The sequence below is a fragment of the Pyxicephalus adspersus genome, chromosome 8, assembly GCF_032062135.1.
Source record: "Pyxicephalus adspersus chromosome 8, UCB_Pads_2.0, whole genome shotgun sequence".
In the NCBI taxonomy this organism is placed as follows: domain Eukaryota; kingdom Metazoa; phylum Chordata; class Amphibia; order Anura; family Pyxicephalidae; genus Pyxicephalus; species Pyxicephalus adspersus.
Window position 1 is genome coordinate 61929956 of NC_092865.1, and position 6000 is coordinate 61935955.

At 37.6% G+C, this 6000-nt stretch overlaps 1 protein-coding gene across 1 annotated transcript in view; it reads left to right on the forward strand.

The window, feature by feature from the left end:
- The window catches only part of ARHGEF3 (Rho guanine nucleotide exchange factor 3), a 110797-nt gene that overhangs the window by 21951 nt on the left and 82846 nt on the right, over nt 1–6000 (forward strand). The gene's annotated exons all lie outside the window — the stretch shown is intronic.

Below are 6000 nucleotides of genomic sequence, written 5' to 3' on the forward strand. Positions count from 1 at the left end.
TGAGTAAAGTATTATTATATGCGTAATATAATATGTGTAATGTAATGCATATTACAAATATCATTGTTTTTAGACTTTCATTAAAAAAAAAGGCAATATAAAATTTACATATTGTAATGAGACATGATGTCTGTATATCCTAAAATGTATTATCAAAGAGTAAAGAATAAAATATTAACCATAACTGCCTCCTAAAGAGCAGGTTCAGACCTGTGGTGGAAGCAGCCAGTCCTGTGCCCCATGCCTAATCCCCATGCCTGCTTCAAAAGTATCCGTGCCAATAAATAATAAATCACAGGGAAGAGAACAACCACTATCATATGTGAACTCTTCTTTTTATCTTTCCGGAAACAACGCTTCTGTGCTGTTCCATCATTATCTAGAGTTGTCACATTATTACTGCTTCTCTAATATTCAGCCAAAGGAGGTTTAGCTTTCTAGTACAATGACAACTAACACTGAGATTGGACAAAAGTGCAGTAGAATGCTTTTGAACAAAAGAACACATACAAAAATATGTTAAAAAATGGGTATTGAAAAAAGAAAAATCAGCTAATAGAGGCAATGTGGTAAATGGGAACAAAACAATATACAAAAAACAAAAATAAGGAGAGGTAGTGCCAACAAAACAAAAATAAAACTAAAATAAAACAAATGCAAAGACAAAACAAAAACAGACAAAAATTCATGTTAATGCTCTTTCACATTTGCAGTGTGAAAATCCAAAATGACTTGCTGCAAAAGAATATGATTCCTTTGTATACCACATGTAATTTAGGAACGTGGGAAATATTATTTCTCTTCCAATTTAATGGAACATTTCTGTCAAAGGCCAAATGCCAGGAATTCTGATAGGCACAGCTCTGACACTTCCAGGTAGTGTCAGACTTTGCTGAGAAGCTTCTTCCTTATGTGAAATTACAGTGCCACTTTAACAGTTCATTATGGATGTTTGACAAGCTGCAATAAACAAAATGCAGTGGATAGAACTAAGGTTTTCTAACCAGAACTAGTACACATATTATCTTGAAATATAGATTATTCATTTTTTCATGCAATATGCACTTTACTGTTTTTTCCATATTATAGTTTGTGCTGTACATATACACTAGTATAAATATTTCAGAGAATCATGTGCAAATTTGTGCAATGGTGGGAATGAACACACAAATCTAATATGTAGTATTTAAAAGTAAAATTAATAAAAGTAATTATCCTGTCTAGCATATCCTCATATATTCAGTCAAACAAATCACAATCACTCATCTGCCTAAAACATATGTAGATTGTGCAACCATTGATTTTGCTCTTACAGATTTACAAAGGTCTCCATCGTGTGCTAACAAGGACATATAACGCATCTATCTCCACCGCATTAGAAATTTAGAACAGGCCTTTCTGTATATATGACAGTACACTTTAGCATGATATGGTTGAAAGGCTGAGAACAGACAGCTTTGAGAGTTTTGGGTCCCAGATGGCATTAGCTACTTCTGTTGCAGCTAAAGCAGAAGAAAGTGTCAAATGGGTATCTTTCGTGATCATTTATGCATTTTAAAACAATATCCTGCTTTTTAAGTAGACTGGAGGTTGTCTTTTATTTTCACTCCACTTGCATGCACATACACACTCAGGCTGTAGGTATATATATATATATATATATATAGGTATATAAAGTGTCTAGCACAATTATTAAAGGTCCTTACACCTTTTTTAATGTGACCTGTGCAACAATCTGTTAGGTGTTGCACCAAATTACATTACAATTGCCATTGGACTGCTTTAAATGTAATAATAAAGTAAAAATTAATTAAAATTCTTTAAGGATTATAATAATCTGTGCTAGGGCATGCTAGATTGTTGAACCTCATTACAGAGTGTTGTAGTGTACAGGTCTTCTGCAATTTAAAGAGGAACTAAACTGAAAAGTGGCTAAAAAAATAATATACACTTACTTTCAATCCCGCAGAGCAGTCCGATCCATCCGAAGGTGTCTTGCATTGGGTCCCGTGTTGTCCCGGAGCCAGTGCTCTGGGCGCCGCTATCTTCTCTTCTTCTTCCTGGTTCTTCCTACGTCACCTGACCCAGGCGCGAGATCGGGTGACGTAGGATGGAAAAAAAAAAACTTGCTGATCTCACTGCGCATGTGTAAGATCAGCAAAGTTTTCTCCTTGCACGAAAAGGCTCCTTCTGCGAATGCCTGAGATGTTCGTAGGTACGTGTGACGTAGGTATCCCGGGAGGCTTTGATCGAGATATAGGGGGTAGTGCTGCACCCTTTTTTTTTTTTAACAATTGAGAATTAGGGGGCGGTGCTGCTTTACTTAACGTAAATGGGTTGTCTACCCTTTTACGTTAAGTGAAATTTCTGAGTTTAGGTAAGCTTTAACACACTGCCTGTCCAGTGCTCCAATCAACATAAGTGAGCACGGGTTCTGTTGATTGGAGCGATAGTTATGCCATGAGTTTGCTGGATACTTGGGCCGCTGCATTGTGTTGCTCTCCAGCAAGCTGATAAACAGCAAATAGTATTTCTGTTATATTTTTATTACAATAACAATATAAGATGTAGAAATTGGGTTTTTAAAACTTTACAGTGTACTTGCTTGCAACAGTTATGACATATTCAGCACTTATACCCATACCAGTTTGGCTTTTGTTTAACTGGCAAATCTCAGGATGTTTTCCTATCAGCTCACAAATGATTATTTTTACTTACTGGGATGTCAGGAGTACAAATCTGTATCATTTGTGTCATCCTGGTTTTGTATATAACAGGAACAGATAGAGAGGGAGAAGGCTCAGGGGTTTCAACTATGATCTGGAAAGATCATTAGAGAGATGTTTTTACAACCAATCATCAATGCTTTGAAATATGACATTATGATAGATGTAGAAGCTTTATCTTAGGAGACAATAGACAGTTGGCTGAGATGGCCGGAGGTTGCATACATCAGGGAGACATTGTGTCTCATTCATACAATTCAAACCTTTTACAGAGGAAATCTTTGTGTGTAAATCTGTGTCACCAGAATTGTCTGCTTCTCCAGGCCCAGTGACCATTGTAGAATGCTTTGACTTAGTCCTGACGTTGCTGGACAAGCGGCACCGCTAAGGATTTATACTAGTACAGATGGTGCTTGTCTGCTGCAAAGTTGTTATGTTGAAATAGGACTAACCATAGTTTTGGAAACATCATGTTGGAATTTTGTGGCTATTTCTAAATCAGCGTGTATGTATTTTATAAAAGATGACCTATACTCCAATGAGGCAGAAAACACTATATAACCAAAAGATTTTGAGAATCTGACCATTATACTTATATGAGCTTGCTGGATGTTCCTTATCAAAGCCTTGAACATTATTATAAAGCTGTCCCCTGTCCCCCTTCTATTCTACTGAAAAGGCTTTTTTTGACATTTTCGACATTTGTAAAGTGATTGTACTTTGTAAGGTGAAGGTACTGATGTTGGGCTAGAGAACCTGACTTGCAACTGACATTCTTATTCATTCCTAAAATATTTAGTAGGGTAGAGGTCAAGGCTTTTTCGGGCCCATGAAAGTTCTTGATACTTCCCAAACTACTCATTAAACAAGTGGTTGCCAACCTTTTGGACAACACAGACCACTAATTTCATGGACTCCGGACTGTGCATGCGTGGAGAGCCGTGTGTCACTCAAAGGGAAAGAAACTTCCCCCACAATGAGGTCATGGTGCCAGAACCCGTCCACTTTCCCATCGCAGGTCCAAAGACACAACCCGCCCACCACCCTGAGCCTGCGATCCATACCGGAGACATGGTCCTCAGCTCTGGCCGGTGCAGCCCACCCAGCCCCCCTCGACCAGAGCCACAGACCACCAGTTGGGGACCACTGCAATAAACCATGCTTTTATGGGCCTAACTTTGTTCACAAGGGCACAATAATCCTAGAACAGAAAAGGGCATACACCAATTTGTCTTCACAATTCGGGCAATGCACAAGAATACAAGTATGTGAAAAGTCATTTCTACACTGAACACTATGTTAAAGGACATTACAATTTTTGCTGTCTACCTTGTTTTGGTTGTTCTTAGTCCTTTTATTTCGAGAATATTACTAAAAATAATTTTGTAGGGTGGTGGTAGAACAAAATATCTGCTCTGGGTGTCAAATATGATAGGTATGCCACATTACTTGTTCTTTGAATGAAAAACTTTCTGAAACGTATTGCACATGTATGATCAGCTGTATATATAAAAATTTATTAGAAAAAACAATAGTTTCCAATACATTTTAGAAGGTCTAGGCTAAACCATCTTTGCTTTTTTTTGCTGTGTTCTATTTGTTAGGGGGCCTTGGTATCTGGCCTTCTTTGGTATCTGTTGTGTTTTACTTGGTTAACACTGCTCGAGCGTGTGTGTACTCTGGTGGCAGTCTCCATTTGGAAATGCACTTTTTTTGTATAGAAAAGATGATTATTAAATAAAGAAGATTAGAAAGAATTGATACATGGAAGATCTTACCATTTTCCTTAAGTGTACCGTCTAATTTTTCCATTCTTCTGGTCCTAGGAAAAGCTGTTGCCCTTCTCCCGTATTGGAAGTTAACCCTCCATTCACTTCTCCTTACCCCTTCTCACCATTTCCACTTCCTTTTTCACCTTTCTACCCTTTATCTTTAATGCCTTCAAAACATTTGTTGCTCTGTGGATCTGTTTATTTTACTCTACTTCAACTTCCTGTTCACTGAAGCCTAATATTACCAATATAGGGTTTTTTTGGTGACCCCATGCCATTATACCCCATTGGGTATTCTCTGACTGACTTTCTTATCCTTACTGTGTCTGTACTTTTGAGGACTACTGTTCGCTCCCCTGTTTATATAAACAGTAAAATGCTTTTTTTTTGTCAGCTATGGCCTGTTGGCTTATTACAGAAGGTTTAATATATTATCTGTTGTTGCATGTATTGTATGTTTCTGTTATTTTATTGTATCTTTGATTTTTTTTATACTGTGACAACATTACATATTACTATGTTATAGCTTAGCTAGTGCTACATGTACCTACCACCTGCACTCCTGAAAGATTGTTAAAGTGAATTATCCCTAGGTAAGTGAACAGTTTAAAGTTTCACCCCTTTTCAGCATTCTTGCACTTGGTCAGCAACCAAATATTTAGAAGAACAATTGAGCATGACAGCCAGAGAGGTCAGCATGGCCACGTTTCTCCAGCAATAGTTTTCCTTTAATGTTTTTGTGTCATTATTCACATTGTCATTGTATTCACAAACACCATTGCTTAAGGGTCAGCTTCTCCATACTGTACTTCATTCCTCACATTCCCATTAGATTTGGCTTCCTGGACCGACTAGCCGCCTTTAAAAAATATGATTCATCAGAAGACACTGCATCCAGATCTTGCCCGTCCTAACTCTTCCGCCCACATGTATCTTACCCTTAGAACATAACTCTGTTCCTATATTCAGCTGTGTCTGGACTTTGTAAAGTTCAAGGGTTTAATGTGCTTGTGTTGTACAAATCACACAAATTTTAGATGAGCCCGCCCTGTCTAGAAGTACAATATGGGTACTTAATTTGGGTTTTGGGATGAATATAGGCAGGAATGTTGTAACACTTTACTTAATAATGAGAAATGTCATATTAAAATGGAAACAAAACACTGTGATTTTATTACAAATAGTTTCTTTGCATTTTTTAGCTTGCAGTCATGAGTCACCTGGAATGTGACGCAACAACCTTATGCCCTGGAGAGCTGAACTACATTGAGTACAATACATTCACACCTATAGGGTTTCTTTGTCAGGCAGGAGACAAGGGTTGTGTGAATATCTATAGATGTAAGTGAGACTTGTGGGATATTACTGGTATACATACTTGTCTTGCCTTTTTATAGTTCTTACTTACTCTACCAGTTTATAGTAGTCCTGAATATTTTAGAGTTGAAGTCCAGGTTGAGCAGGTAAATTAGGTAATGTCTGTGGCCCTGCCAGAGAGATTT